This window comes from Grampus griseus (genome assembly GCF_964374135.1).
Source record: "Grampus griseus genome assembly, chromosome: 13".
NCBI classification, from domain to species: Eukaryota; Metazoa; Chordata; class Mammalia; order Artiodactyla; family Delphinidae; genus Grampus; species Grampus griseus.
In genome coordinates, this window is record NC_139007.1 from 67,088,301 (window position 1) to 67,105,480 (window position 17,180).

The 17,180-nt window shown below is 38.1% G+C and overlaps 1 protein-coding gene across 3 annotated transcripts in view; it reads right to left on the reverse strand.

Annotated features, from left to right (window-relative positions):
* HIVEP2 (HIVEP zinc finger 2) overlaps positions 1 to 17,180 on the reverse strand; it is a 192,673-nt gene that overhangs the window by 67,710 nt on the left and 107,783 nt on the right. For all 3 annotated transcript variants that reach the window (XM_082668830.1, XM_082668829.1, XM_082668828.1), the window contains one exon: positions 16,817 to 16,929. The gene's annotated coding sequence lies outside the window, so the exon portion shown is untranslated. The remainder of the gene's footprint in view (positions 1 to 16,816; positions 16,930 to 17,180) is intronic.

A 17,180-nucleotide genomic window follows, 5' to 3' on the forward strand; every position in this document is an offset into this window, starting at 1 on the left:
ATTTCAGTCTTATGTTAGTCTAAAAGAGGAAGAAACCATGTGACAAGAGCTCCTTAATGAATTTAACAAAGCCCACTGGGTTGGATGAAAGATTTCCCCTGCTAACGTGGGGATACCAATATTGCCTGAAATACCACCACTAAAACGGTGTCAAGCAATCAAGATTAAATTTTCTGCTCTTTCTGTTGACCCGCTCAGGTGTCTTAGAACAACATGCTTTGTGATGCTGTGGGACCCAGGGGCAAGCACTGCTGGAGATTACCCTACCTCTCCACCACCAGCAGGCCTGGAAGTGAGAGGTGGGAAGGCCACTCCAGGCCAGGGAAACACAAAGAAAGAAGGAAGTTGGCTTGGCCTTCGTCATAATAAAAGGGCTGCTGAATAAGACAAAGGAGCTCATTTCCCTGGCACTGAGATCAGGATTAAGGTGCAACGAGGCCACACAGGACAGGAAGGACACCACTTTTAACTCCTGCCCCACTAGATGACCTTAAGTAACTCACTAGCCTTTCCAAGGCCTTGATCTTCTGCAGCAAAATAGGAGATTTTATCTAGATCAGAATTTCTCAACCTTCTTGTTACCATGAACCCCTCTGACAGTCTGAAGAAGCCTGGGGATCCCTTCTTAGCACAATGTTTTAAACTACATAAAATAAAAAAAACATAGAATTATAAAGGAAACCAATTATAATGAAATACAGTTACCTTAAAAAACTTAAACAAATTTGTTGACAGGAACATATGTGACTCTTTATTAAAAATTAGAAACAAGATATAGTGCAGGGTAATATATACAATGGAATATTACTCAGCCATTAAAAAGAATGAAATAATGCCATTTGCAGCAACATGTATGGACCTGGAGATTATGATACTAAGTGAAGTTAAGTCAGACAGAGAAAGACAAATATCATATGATATCGCTTATATGTGGAATCTAAAAAAAATGATACAAATGAATTTACAAAACAGAAACAGACTCACAGACTTAGAGAATGAACTTATGGTTACCGGGGGGAAGGGTGGGGAGAGGGACAGATTGGGAGTTTGGGACTGACATGCACACACTGCTATATTTAAAATGGATAACCAATAAAGACCTACTGCATAGCACAGGGAACTCTGCTCAATATTCCATTATAATCTAAATGGGAAAATAATTTGAAAAAGAACAGATACTTGTATATGTAAAAATAAATAAATAAATAAATTTTTAGAAGATATAGTACAGGATAATATCTACCATCATTTTGAGTAGTTATAATTATAAAGATACTCTGAGATATTATCCACAGTAGTAGTGGGACATGAAAATATCTGTGATTTCTACTGGCGACCAAGTCACAGATGCTGCTAAAACTACTATCATCTGTTGCCTACATTAATAATGGAGGGAGTGCTGAAGCTCAGTTAGATGTTTGTGAAAATAAAGTTTTAATTTTTCTCTCAACCAAGTTCTCAGACCCCCTGAATTCTATCCATTTGTGGTTAAGGCCCCCAACCTATGTAAATAATAAATCGCTTTATCATTTCACTGATCTCGGATCAATGATTTAATTGTTTCCCTAGCTCCCTTCACAGAGAATATTCATAAAAGAAATTGGAACTATCCTATCCTTTCCAAATGTGTGGAGAAAACAGATTTCCGGGATAGAAGTGTCTTTACCCATCCCTACGGAAGTGAAGGGAGCACTTATTGACTTGGAAATGAGCTACCCAAATGCTCCCAGACCCTCTCAGCCTACAGGTGTATACAGATGAAGTGGCATCAACGCCAATTAACCACAGCTCCTGTTTCCAGCCCCACCTGCTCATACAGGACCTCCAGTCCCCTTGAAAAGTCCCAACCAAGTATTTCTAGGATGCCAGCAAGGGGGACTTATAAGAGCCCAAAGGGAGTCTGACAGCCAGTCACAACACCATCTGCCACTTCTTCCTTCCTGCAACAGCTCCCCCTAATGTCCTCAGGAAGGAACTACTCTGCTGCCTCTGCAGATGGTGCCCCTCAAGAGTACGCTCACGCCCAGATACAGCCAGCAGAGCCCACACCGCCGAGCAGGAGGGGTTCCTGCCTTGGGTCCCATACTTCAGAAAGGCCACATACCACAAATACACAAAAGAAATGTATGGACAAATATACGGGCACCTCTGTCACTGGCATCCAGTTGTCCTGTAGCACTAAACGTCCCAGCTCTTGACTAGAGCTGTTTAGGCCCCAGGAAATGCTTTTCCTCATCTTGCGCCCAATGTCTTTGTTCCAGTCAAAAAGTGAACGAGTTCAAATGCCCTGAAGGTTTGTGGGCTGTGACACTGCAAAGTGTGGAGTTCGACATCATTTCAAAAGCAGAGAAGATGTAAGCAGCATTAATGCTTAAGAAAAGACTATCAAGGTTGCTTCCATGTCCTGGCTATTGTAAACAGAGCTGCAAGGAACATTGTGGTACATGACTCCTTTTGAATTATCTAGTCAGTCATTTCTCTCAAATGGCGCAACAAAGTCTTTTATAGCAAAGTACAGTAATGGCAGCATCTTTTTTCTTGCTTCTCTTAGTGATCTGATCAGTGGTTCTAGAATTATTAATGATTAATGCAGCATTTGGAAAAAGAATCACACATGTTACCTCAGGAACATTTCACAAGTAAGCAATTCTTATTCTTAAATTTGTATAGATATAAACTGCATAAAACACAACACTAATTCTTTACATTAGCAACTAAAAGAACACTGAATCCTAAACATGTGTGTAGATTTACTTTGATTAAAATATTTAAGAAGACAATAAAATTTCTAGAAAATATATTTACAAGCTTTAGCTTTGTTTAAATAATTTAGATTTTAAACGTTTTATACATTCATTATCATATGGATTTGCCTTTTCATTTTAAAGTAATTTTGGATATTTAATAAGAAAAATCAGTGTTTTAAAATAGTTTTTGAATTTTTACTTTAATTTACATTGTTGATGAAAACATAGTGATATTCTGTATACTTTGAATACAAGTAACATTCTATTTTTATACCCCTTAGCTCATTGAGAATGAGTGCAAGTCAAGATCTTGGTATAAGTAGCTTCTTTTTTGGAGTTCAGAAGCAATAAACTAAGGGGGGGAAAAGGAAGAGAAAAATCTAAAAATAGTCAATCAGCTTAAATTTTTGAAGCTTGAAAACAATGAAAGTAAGCAAACTTTTATCAAGCATGACCCGTATAAAATTCACTAACAGGACATTACAAATTCTTTAATGAGGATTTAATTACTCTTCACAACAAAAAGGAGCCAGAAACTTATTCTCACCAAATCCACAACTTAAACAGGTCAGATGAAATCCCTGCAAATTCACATTCTTTATAAATAAAGATTTAGTCACTGATCCAGTTAAGAAGAAGGCATGTGGGCCTCCATTTGAACTCTTACCCTGGAGGCCCCACAAATATTGGTGGCAACAGCCGAATCCCGAGTTGTGTGTTCTGAAGTCCAAACCAAGCTTGGCTTCTAACCAACTCGCCGTCAAGACTGTCATGAAAGCAGTCCACCAGGTTTTTGTCTCTACTCCTCTTCAGAATCTCAGAGATTATTATTTTAAACAGAGGAAGAATTTTAGAGGTTTTTCAGATATATATGGAAATGCAATTATATTATATATATAAAACTTAAGAGGGCGGGTAGTAGAATAAGGGAAGGTTGAGTTACTTGCCCAAGATCGTAAACTAGTCTATGAGATCCAGGGCAAGAACCTTGATGGTTTCCTGACATTTCAACCAATGACTTTTCTAACGAATCACTGCTCCCTACCTACCACAGTTAACTACCCACATAATGTTTATGTGTTGCCATGTAATGCTGGTATTATTCAATTCAGGAATCACTCATTAAGGTTTTGATAATGTTAGAAAATAAGACTTAGACATCATTGAGTTACCAAGAGTCATCCTTCTCCTAAGTTATATATCTTATTACTAAATGTATAAACTCAAGCATGTTTAATTATAATGGACGTTGCAGAATTTATACAGAACACTTCCAAACGTAATTCTCTAAGATTTCTAAAAGAGGTTTAAATGATAACGATACCATGAGTAAAAAGATTTTAAAATGTGTGCTTCAGAAAATGCTAACTAATTGCATCTGTTCTGAAGAATAATTCACAGTGCCAACCTTAAAACGGAATTATTTTAATTTAAATTTTTATCAGATTTCCAAAATACATCAAATATATGTATATAAAATGGGGTACATTAAAAATAAGTGATTATAATCCTAGCAATGTTTAAAATAAAGTAATAAATATCTTCAAATAAATGATTAAGTTTTCTTTGTCCACTGGCTCACCTCTATATTCTAAGTAAAATCCCAAGTGAACAGATATTATATCCCATATGTTGTACAGGCCAACCGCATTTGTGTCAAAAAATACAAATATAAAATATCTGATATAGAAAATTTTTTTCAATATCTGTAGCTAGCTCTTTAAAATAAAATGTCTCATCATAAAATTCTTAAGAATAAATTTCCATTAGGTATATATTTAAATAGCTTAAGAATAAAAGCTTAGATGAGGACTCTGAAGAGCTCTATTTTTATTGAAAGTAGTAGAAAATTTCTTTTTTTTTTCATATGACAAATATTTATTGAGTATTGACTCTGTTCTAGGTACATATTTATCTTCCTAATTCTTTTAATGTTTTTTTTAATATAGTAGAAAATTTCTTGATAACTAATCAAAGTATTTTAAGTCTTGTTCCTGCCACTGGTAAAGGTTCATAGCACATACATTTAAAAGCACACATATAGTTCTAGACATTTTGAAAAGACTATATCCCTTTTACCTGTAAATGATCAAAGGGAATTTTATAATTAATTAATCAATAAGTTATTAAAATGATCCTATTATGTATTTCCTGACCAGGTGGCAATTTTCCATCCACTTACAACAATTTTAAGTTTACATATGTTGTCAAATCCCTCCCTGTTAATACTATCTTTTCCAGGTAAAAACATTTAGTTTACTCGCATTTATCAAAATGGAAAATACAAGTCGTTTGTCAACATCCATCCCTATCCTGGATGAATGAATGAATGAGTGAGTGAATGAATGAATGATCTCGGTACACACATCAGGCCAGTTCCTGTCCTCTCCTCCATGGCCCCAGATAAAAGGTGTAAGAGTATATATATGCTTAGAAAACGATATAGGCAGGCACAAATGCATACTATTTAGAAAATAATACTGAAATGAAATTAACTTTTTTCTCTCTCTAGAATTAAAAAAAATCCACATAAACATTTTATTTTTGTCAATAAATATTTCCAAATTTGGGTTAGTGCATTCTTAAAGTATGCATAATAAAACTTTCAAATTAACAGAGTTGAATTAAAATATTTTAGTGTCTCTACAAAAATCTATGTTAATATATTCATCAACTCCAAAACCTCAAAATTTTATTTTGACATAATAAAAATTATTGACATTTATAATGAAAATTATTTCCATTTACACAAATATGATGCACATATATATTTTTTATTTGATTTGGAAACAAAAGAACCCAAGATTAAGAGTTCTGGGACAAAAGTCCCATAGGTTTCTTAGTTCAACTTAAATTTTTGACTTTTAAAATAGAGGTAAACATGGTAGCATGTTATAGCTGACCCCAAAACATGAATGTATGCTGAAAAACCAAATGCGGGGGAGAAAATGAAGGTCTTGTTTTCTTATACATCACCAAGGTGACATTAAAACAAGTCCTGCAAGACATAAACCTACCAGCCACAGTTGTTAAAGTATGGGAAAAAAGTATAAAATTATTAAAATGAGGCAAAGAGAGGTAATAAATAAAAAAGAGTAAAAAGAGAAAGTATCACCTGGCAAGGAACATATCGCTAACTCTCTCAGGTTTACTGTGCCCTAGAAGACCAGCCTAAGTCAGACTCAATGGTCCTACCCACTTCTGAGTTTGATTGCTGTTTGAAAAGATCTTGACAGTGCTTTCAAAGGTAGAAGATGGACCTACATTTGGAGAATTCCCTGAGGCTATTTCTATGGATACACAGAAAAGCATACTGACCCTATCTATCCCAAGGCGTCTGACAAGACAGAGGAAAATCAGCCTGATAAATCATCCTGCCAATTCAATTCTTAAGGGAAAGGAATTCCAGTGGTGTAGTAGGCAAAGTCTGATGAGAACATATGACAATTTCTTTAGAAGCTCTAACAAGTCCCATTACCATTAATCTAATAACTGAATTACTATGTTGTAGCAGGTTGAACACATTTTAGGGTTTACAATGGCAGGAAAGAACTTTGAGGGGTAAAATCAGGAGTATATAATACCTCATAAATGTACTTCCATCAAGCTGTATACTTATAAAACAGGGAAATCTACTTATATTGTCTAGTTTCCCATAATAAGGAAGTATTTTATTTTAAATGTTACTTTTTTTTCTCTACTCATTTATATTTCCCAGCACTCAGTCTGGGACACAACAGGAACTCAGTAAATGTTTATGGATTGAGGGATCAAGTGTGTGAATGGATAAACGAATAAATGAGTGAATGATTATAAACACACGCTTACCACGTGCATGTACTATTAAGCATCTGTGGGGTAAAGAAGCAATTGCTTCTTCCTCCACTCTACTACTCCTTTTAAATTCTCTGTTTTCATTCCTTTTAAATTACGGGGTGGCAATGGACATAGTATACATCATACACAAGAAACCCCTCATTCAGCTCTCTAGTCAAACATTACCACCTCAGAGAGGACTTCCCTAACTTTCTATCCAAAACACTACACCCTCCTTACTTTTTAATTCCCTTAACTTACTTTATTTTTCTTTATAACACCTATCAAAGCCCAAGATTGTATGGTTATTTGTTCATTGTTTTTTTCCCCCAATAAATTCAATGATGTCAGGAAAAAAATATAAATAAATAAATTACGGGGTGGCCTGATACAATTTAAAATGCCCCTCTGTGGTAATGTGAGTGCCTCTGTGAAAGTTCTTTTACTGTGCCCAATTTGCTGTACTAATTGATTAAAAAAAATCCACTAAACATAACCTTGATACAAATGTCATCCCTTCACACTCTACAGTAATATGCTATTCGTCTTAACAAAGTAATTTTTAAATTTTTCTTTAAGTTCTATTATTATTCCTAAATGTTAATAGTATCCCCATTACCTCCTACGAGATGACTGCCTCTCTGCCCAGTTTCCTAAGGGTGAATGTGACACAATATGCCTGTATGTGACAGTGTGTTTGGTCTGTTTATTGGCACATGAATATCCTAAAGGACAGGAAAGGAACTGGGGGTGTGTGTGTGTGTGTGTCTATGTGTGCGTGCACTTCCCTGGATTGTTCTCTAGAAATTTCCTTCCACGTGGGAAAAGTGCCAAGGAGAGCCCGAGGACTTCCCTGACCCTGAGCCAAGGGTGTGGCAAATGTGCTCACCCTAACCAGCCGGGTGTTTAAAAAGGAAGTGGTGGGAAGGAGGAAGGAAGAAGTGAGAAAGAGGGAGGCTTGTAGCCAGTTGAAATCTTGGACCTGTGAGAAAATCATCTAGGCATCCAACATGTTTGCAATATTGTAAAATTTACAAAGACTTCTCAGGACTAACACATTCTCAGGGGGTACCTCGAAGACCAGCCGGTGAGCTAAGATCTACTGAGGTTTCTATAAACTTGACCCGTCAAGGATAAATCACTGAGGAAAGCTCAGCCTTTCTTTCACTGATGGAGTTTAATTATATGTTCAAGACGAGGAATAACCTTTAGAATGTTTCCCTGCTCAACTGAAACCTCTTTGAAAACCACTCTTAACCCTTAAATTGTTGAATGCAGGGGCCCTTTCTTAGATGGCATTGTTACCACTTTGCAGCACTTCGCAGTGTGGGGCACACCTTCCTTAAATACAGAGCTTCCAGCTCAGGGTCTGACATACCAGGGGCAATAAGTAAGAGCTCCTCTATCTGTAAAGGCCCTCTCCCCTTAGCTTCTTTGACACTTGCCTCTCTTAGTTTTCTTGCTATGTTTCTGACAGCTACAATATTTTGGATTCCTCTATCTGACCTTCCAGGCCCAAGTGTCTTCTCCCCTAGATGCTTCCCTACTTTTGCAGCATCAAAATTAACATCATCCTCCTTTGTGTTCTCATAACTCTTTGCGCTACTCCTGTTGTCGCACTCATCATGATCTGGTTTGGATTTCAGTTAATTGAGTACACTTATATCCCCACCCAAATTTTCAGCTACTTGGAGACAAGACCCTTCTCATTTTTCTCAGTACACACCTCTAGCACAGAGCACAACGTCTTGCATGTGGCTTGGTTTTCCATAAATGTTGGCTGGATTCAAAAGTTTACTAAAAGTCGTTGCATGGAATTTTTAACTCCTTCCTCTTTTCCACCCCTCATGTAGGCAATCATGTGCCAAAACCTATAGACAAATGATTGCATTATTTCTCCCATCTGTCCCCTCCTTCGTATTCTTATTACAACCAACTTAGTTCAGAAACGTATTACCTCTCACGGAGATGATCCCAATGGCTTTTTAACTTGTCTACCTTCAGGTTTTCGACCTCTTATTTGTGAGGTGAGGTGAGGTGAGGTATATTTCAAAAATATAATCCAATCATATTACTCCTTAGCTCAAAATTGGTTCTTTAATGTCTACCAAAGTGATGTGCTAATTACTCCTTCAAGGTCCTCTATGCACTCTCTAAGTCTCTAGGTATCTTTCCTTCCTCTCTTTGGTGTCTCCTCTTCACTTACCAATGCTGTGTTCCAAATACATCATGTTACTTTTCGTTCCTATGACACCTACATTACTCATCCCAACTCTTTGCCTATGTGGTTGTAATTCTCTCCATTTGTCCAAACCTTGCCTGTCTTTAAAGCCTTCCTCAGGAAACACTTCCTGATCTCCAAATCCCTCCCTCCACATTCCCATGAGAAAATTCATGTGATTTCTTTCTCCTCTGAATGTGCAACACATTTTATTTATACATTTCTGATGGCGCTACTTAAGCTTCCTTATATCCAAGTTAGTTATGTACTAATCTTGTCTCTCTTTTGGGTTTACAAGCAACTTAAAGACTAAAATGCAGACTTATCACTGTAGTCCTCCAACCACCAGAACACTAAATTGCATATGGCAGAAACACCATGGACATTCATTGAATTAAACCGAATTAAAGCTTTTACAAATAGCCAAAAAAACCTCAGGTTCCATGTAAGAAGGATGGGGGCTCAAGCCAATTTAGTGTTGGTGTCCGTGATGACTGGTGTTCTCAAAAGTTCCACTTAAGGCTGATGACAGAATCAAGCTCTGCTACAGTCAATGAATAATTTATTTCTGCCCAAATATTCTGTTAATGGAAATCTTTTTATGGCTCAAGATCTAAAATATATTTACTGCCCTTTGGTTATTAAATGTTTGCTTTAATCATTAGTACACAAGGTAATGACAAATGATAATTACAGGATCGTTATATGCTTTTAAACTGATTGAATCAAGAGTGTCTCTGCTGAAATTCAAAAACTTCTCAGTGGATGGGGATGGGAGTGGATTACATTGGGACCGGCGGACTCACGGCTACCAACAAATTCAAGAGCCTAAGGATCGTGTTAGAAACACCACCAATTGAGAGGACAACTTGCAATTCGAATGGCTAATACACTTTTTCGATTTTAGTGCTCAAGTAAAAATGCCCCTGCTTCCCTGAACTAGACTGTTTCAATCGAAGGCCTCATAGTAAAGAAAAGAAGAAGTATCTGTGTCCGCGCATTCCCTTGATCTCCCAGCCTCTGCCCCAAAGTGTTCCTTTGTTGTGCTATTTCAGCAAGTTGTGAGGTGACAATGCTCATGCTTATCAAAAGGAAAAGATAGCTATTTTTCCCGTATGTTTTATCTTGGCAGGCCGAAAGGCTGCTGCTTAATCTCCCTAATATGATTAAACATGTACTCTGACAAGTACACATGTTCCTGAGGAGGTGAACTTATGGGGGATTCTGGCAGGGGTAAGGTTGAGAAAACCCAAAACATCTTAAGCTCTTGGGAAACATTTAAGGAGCTGGAAGAACAGGAAAAAGAGGAAGAAGACTCATGCCTTCCAGTGAATTCCTGTTTCCAGCTATAAACCCTCATGGGAAAAAAAAAGTTGAGTAGTATAAAGTATAAGCTTTTTATCTGCTTTTATATCAAACTCGGTACACAATCAAATTCATCATCCTGAGACCCAAGCCAGCTTCTCTCTTTACTTCCTTTTTTTATCTATTAAAAGTCCTATTCAGGGCTTCCCTGGTGGCGCAGTGGTTGAGAATCTGCCTGCTAATGCAGGGGACACGGGTTCGAGCCCTGGTCTGGGAGGATCCCACATGCTGCGGAGCGGCTGGGTCTATGAGCCACAACTACTGAGCCTGAGCGTCTAGAGCCTATGCTCCGCAACGGGGGAGAGGCCACAACAGTGAGAGGCCCGCGTACCGCCAAAAAAAAAAAAAGTCCTATTCAAACTCGCAGGCTCAAAAGCCTGGTGTCATCACTGACAGCTTCCTACTGCTCCCTGCCCCCCAGAAGTGCGGATATAAGCATGCGCCCGTACACACACACACACACGCACACATACCCCTCCTGCACCCAATCAGGAGGCCCTCCGTGGGCCTCCTGCACATTCTCTCATCTTGTCTGCGTCCTGTCAACGCTTATTGCCGCCACTGCAGTTCAGACCTTCAACACTTGCCTAAACTCTCAGTGTACAAAGTCAGATCCGAAAGTGCTTCGGGTCCAACTGTCAAATTTCCACAGGACAGGTCTAGGCACTATGCCCTCGGGTATTGGGTATATGGAATCCAGGGACAATTCTCAGAGGCAGTCACCTGTGGAAGCATCAGGAGAGTCCTAAGGAAAATACTTTGAGCTGAAAGTAGCCATAAAGGCACCAGGATGCAAAACTTGCGAAGTGAGGAAATAAGGAAGAGATTGGAGGAAGTTAAGTCAGAATTCCAGCACGGGGTAGTATAGCCATTATTGATGGAGTGTAATCTATAAAAATACTGAATCACTACGCTGTACACCTGAAACGAACACATTATTATAAATCAACTCTACTTCAGTAAAAAAAAAAAAGAAAGAATTCCCTGAACTTAGGATTCAAGTGTTCACTAAAGTTTTCTTAGTGCTTTCATCTGTGCTATACGTGTGGGAGGAGAGGGAAAGGGCATAATGTGCGGTGACAGCTCTTGTGTGAATGAATGCTAAGTGCCTCCTAAGTGGCTTCTGTGCTTTCAGGGACTCTTGCACCCACTCACCCCACCCTCACCTCTACCCCCGCACCATCCAACACAACCTGGCCCGATTCAGCTTCCTAAAGTGCAGCTCTGATGACATCACTCTCCTGCTCAAAAATTTTCAGGGGCTTCCCAGCACCGCAGGGCAGATTAAATGTACATCCTTAGTCCTGAAACCAGAGACAGCTGTGCTTCACATCCGCATGACCTGTATCTTCCAGGAAGCCTCTATATTCAGAGCCCATGTTTTATTTTATCTCATTAAATCTTTTCAGAGGTCAGTCGTTTTTGTTCCCATGGCCAAGACAAAGACAATAAAACATGCTTGTAGGGGAATGGAGGGAGTTTTGTTTTGTTTCGGGGGGTGGGTTTGTTATTTTACTTCAAGACTAATTTTTTGCGTTCAAAAAGATCACCTAGAAAGCACGTACATTTGTTTATGGCTCTGCTCTGGATATTTAATTAGAATCAGACTTGCTGATTCATCTCCCTAACATGATTAAAATTAAATCTGTGCCCAGGGATCAATTTGCAGTCCCCAAATGAATTGTAGATGAAAACTCACAATCAGATATTTTTATTAAATTCAACAAATATTTATGGAATATCTACTATTTTTTTCAACCACCATTTTCAAGGCTGAAGAGGACACCAATGAAATGAAGATGCAGTCTTTGCCCTCAAGCAGCTTACAGTGTGGTAGGTGAGATAAAAGCCCCACATAAATCACTTTACTAAAAAGCATAAGCACAAAAATACATACAAAAAAGAGGCAGGAGAGAAGTAAAAAGTATTAAGGGGATTCAGAGAGAAGAAGAGATAAAGCATGAAGATCTCTGAAGTGGATGATGCTGTTCAATATCTAATTTAGTAATTCACAGGGAAACTATAACCACCAAGGGAATCAGAATTCCAAAAGCCATTCTTGATCTATAAGGATGTTGCTTGGAGTCTATGAGATTCTCAGAGCAGGGGAGTGACTGGGTGAATTTCACAGTTATCATCAAGGGAAGGTACACTGCCTCCAAGATTCCCTAAAGCTCTGAGATCTGATTCTTCTCCCAGACTCCAATATGGCTTCTACTTCCTTATATGTTTCATACTAAACAGAATATACAGATCTTATCAACAAAGCTCCAATATTTGAACACTACCAGTCAACCGGACCAGTGATCTGGCATCGAATGACATATTGCCTGTGGTTGGGAGAACCGGGGTTGAATCCTCCTTCATGACTCACTAATGCTGTGACTTTGAGCAAATCACTCAACTGTAACCCTTAGAGCCTCTGTTTGCTCACATACAAAACAAAATGTAAGTAATATCTACAGAATAGTTCTTGCCTTAAGTGAGATCATGTAACATGGAAGCCACTGGTAAACTGTAAAGCATTACACAAGTGGTAATTCAGGACATCCTAGAAACAGGGCATTCTGTGTAGCCAGTAAAAGATGAGAGGTCCCACCACACACAGTCATCCTACACTGCAAGCTAAAGGAAGGAGACAGGAAGAACGACAAGCAGGAAGAGTACTGTGAAATGACATAAAAGTAACCCTCGGGCTTCCCTGGTGGCGCAGTGGTTGAGAGTCCGCCTGACGATGCCGGAGACACGGGTTCGTGCTCCGGTCCGGGAAGATCCCACATGCCACGGAGCGGCTGGGCCCGTGAGCCATGGCTGCTGAGCCTGCGCGTCCGGAGCCTGTGCCCCGCAACGGGAGAGGCCGCAACAGTGAGAGGCCCGCGAACCACAAAAAAAAAAAAAAAAAAGTAACCCTCAGTCAGTTTTTCAAATGGCTACAGAATGCTCAAGGAACAAAATGTGCTTTGCTCATACTACTGGTTTAATTAATCTTGCTGTTGACGAATAAATGAATGGGTAAGGAACTGAATGTATGAATGAATCAAGGTATAGTCAAGTGAGATGCTTGAAAAACAAAGCAGGAGGAGTCCAGTTTTATAGAAGAGGTTAAGAAAATAATTCTGGAAAAGTGAAACCATATAGCCTGAGAAGCTAACAGTAATGGGCTCCACTCACAAAGGCTGTAATGGCAAAACAAACCGCAGTCCTTATAGTAAGAGCTTACGAGTCTATAGGTTTCACATCGGTTTAGTAAAATTCAGTCAGAAATACTGATACCCTCTTCAGTTACCTTGAAACACAAAGGACCCAACAGAAGAATTGTGTGCATCTGAAAACCTATAAAAATGGCCCAATATAAAAGGAAACATACTGAAGGCCACAACGCATTGAAGCTCATAAGGTTTGCTCTGAATTATATGTGATAGCAGGAAAAGTTGTACCAAACCACAGTGAACAGAGAGCAAATCTTATTTGCAACCTCATCAAATCTTTATAAGACCTACTAAAATGTGCCCAAGTTAAATAGATTAAAAGTTTCCCATTTTATTTTCCATACTGGTGTAAGTAATGACAAAAAAAGTAAAAACATAAAGGAACAGATGGATGGATAAACACTGAGTCTAGGGAAATCACAAAATACAGCAATTTGTACAGGAAATAGAGTTACATAGTTTGGATTTTCTAATTTAAAGTAAGATTTCAATAACTTCTGACTCCAAAAATTACTATCATAACTATGTAATTCTCAGCAAATTGATTTCTGCTCTGAAACCTGATTTTCTCAAATGAATATGGGATTCTTAATTCTTGCTTTTCAAAGATTAAGCAGCTATAGCAAAGAACCTGACTCTGCAGAACACATCCAGTGAATGCTAACAATTTTCACCTTCCTTCTTATCTTTCCTCAGCTTAAAGAAGACATACCACTTACATAATTCTTAAATAATTACATCCAATGCAATGAGAGCATATAAACCTGTGCACCTGGTTTAAAGGCCTATAGTCCAGCTACTATCACCTTAAAATGAATAAGGTCAAGACGAGTCAAAAGCCCTGGCTATCTGAAGGAAAATGGCAGGACATGAAAAGTCACATTATTATAAAGTAATTTGTATTTATTATCTTTTACAAAAAGTACCATAAAAGAAAGACCATTCTAATGATGCAGGTTTTCCTTTTATATTGTGTAAAATTTTATCATGCAAACTTCCCCTTTTTATCTTTTTTACCCTGTTTTCTCTTACTACCAATTTGGAGTGGGGGAAATTGGAGAAATTTTTTAAATTTATTATTTGAAAGAAAAATCCTTGCTTGGGTCAATGGACAAGACCAGGCTCAGGCGATAAAGTGATTGAGAGGTTGCTGATTATGTTGTATACAGCACGAAAAAAGTTTACCAATTTCATATGAAGTGTTTCCTTACCAAGTGTTTGGTTTAATGTTACTCATCTCTGTGTACATTTCTACTATGTCCACAATGATGGGCTAAAGAATCAGTCATGTGATTAATAAAATACAATTATTGTTACATTTAAACCATGATTGTGACTATTACCAACATGAATCACTATTGTCAATAATCACTACTAGCTACTGAGTCTCTACCACCTGCCAGGAGTTTAATCCTCACATAACCTTATGAATTAAGTAGCATCCTTATGTAATTAACAAAAAAATTTTTAAAACACAGTGACCTTAAAGAGCTGACTTAACCAAAGACACCCAGAATTCATAGTGACATTTGCAAGAAGGCCAATGTCCATTCTCAGGAGGCACTTACAGAACAGTTTCCTAAACATAATTTAAATTAGGTCCCACCAATCGAAATGTAACTGTAACACTGTGGGGTCCCTTGGGAATAGCTGTAAAAGCCAATCCTTGTGAGTAGAAGGAAAATTAAATGTGGCAGACAAAGACATTTAAGTGAGTAGTTCAGAGTATCAATTTTCATCTTCTAACATCTATTACGACTACCGAAGAAATTAAGGCTTTGCTTTTGAAACTTTATCATTTCTCTTCATGATGGGTTTTTCAATCTAACTGCCTTATATCCCTCTAATTATCAAAAAAATGTTCCGAATGGCACCGTGTGCCCATAACGATGGAAATTACTGGTCACAAATGAATCTTGGGTCATGAACCTCACAGGCCAAATGAAAAGATTCCCTGGGTTTCCACACTTGATATTTCTGCACTCACTGGATGCTCAAAAGCTACACTAACAAATCAAGTTCCAGGGAAGCAGCCTCAAGGAAGATTATTTTAGACAAAGCAAAGGCAGTTGTCAGCGTTGTATAAACCATATGCGACAGTATCCCTGAAAAACCACCTGACCCCACCACGTCTGAAGATGCCCAGAGGTAAAGCAGACACTACTAGTTTGGTTTGGAAGTCTGCTCCCCGAATGATTAGACACTTTCCTCTCTTATTTACCATCATTCATCATATTTTTAAATACTTCTAGTTTATCCAGAGAGAAATTAAGTAATGAGATGCACAATTTAGAATCATGAATAAAATTTAGAATTTCAGAAACTAAAATCATGTGACCTAGACTAGGAATACAAAATTTTTTCCACATTTTCTGTGACTGTGTAAAGAGTTAATTAAAGCATGAGTTTGCCTGGATTAAAACAAAAATTACCAAACCCTAAAATCAGCATCATTTAGACTTCTGATGTCAAAAATCTGTTTGACAGAGCAGACTTTACTACACTGACATTTTAACAGTAGCCAAAGTCCTGTTCTCACTAAATTCTGTCTTGGCAGTGCCAAGAATTTGCTAAAAGCCTAAACTCTTCCTGGTTAAGAATTCTCTACCTCAAGAACCTTCCGAAGCAACACAGCGCAACAAGGAAGCTGGATCAAGCAAGTCCTTAAGATTTCTATTCTTATCACAGAAACTAAGCTTTCTGCAAAATGAGAATGGTTTAAAACAAGGAGGGTGGACTTCCCTGGTGGCACAGTGGTTAGGAGTCTGCCTGCCAACGCAGGGGACACAGGTTCGAGCCCTGGTCCGGGAAGATCCCACATGCCGCGGAGCGGCTAAGCCCGTGCGCCACAACTACTGAGCCTGCGCTCTAGAGCCCGCGAGCCACAACTACTGAAGCCCGTGCGCCTAGCGCGTGCTCCGCAACAAGAGAAGCCACTGCAATGAGAAGCCCACGCACCGCAACGAAGAGTAGCCCCCGCTCGGCACAACTAGAGAAAGCCCGCACACAGCAATGAAGACCCAACGCAGCCAAAAAAAGAAATAAAATAAGGAGGGTTACTAATTTACTCAATATATTCTTTATTCCTTAGATTTGAATCTGATACTATACAGTACAATTACACGTATCTCACTAAAAGTAAAATTCGATATTCTCACATTACCTCAAGATTACAACAAGCAAATAATCATTAGAACGGTAAATGAAGGGATCTGGTTTCAAACTGTACATGATAACATTTTCTAATCTTCCCATTTTTCTAATCAGGATAGTTCCACCGATGTGGTAAAGACTTACGAACATTTTCATTCAGATAGCATCCCAGACATCTTTCACAGGTTTTGAGGTCCTCAAATTATTACTGTCAAAAACTTCCCATAAAGCTTAATATTTTGCTTGAGAGATCTTTCCAATAATTTTGAAATCAAACCACATAGAAAGTACTTGACTCAACTTACCCAGTGGTTAAATGTTAAAGAACTGGTAAAAGAGTGTTCCAAGCAAATCAATTCACTTAATTTTTCAAGTAGATCTGATTACCATCGTCTTTTAAAAAATTCAAAGACTCCACCTAATGAAGAAAGAAAAAAAACACAACAAAGAATTGCATTTAAACCAGAGCAGCATTATATGATCTATACATTAATAACACAGAAATCAAAGCAAGATTATTATTATTATATCTTCTCCTAAGTTACTGTGCTACTTAAAACTATAAAACAACAAAAGCACCTGGCAACTAGATTAAATTTTCCAGTTTGGAAATAAAAAGAATGTTCAAGCATAGAAAAAGCAATAAAATAACAAAGTGCAAGAGCAGAA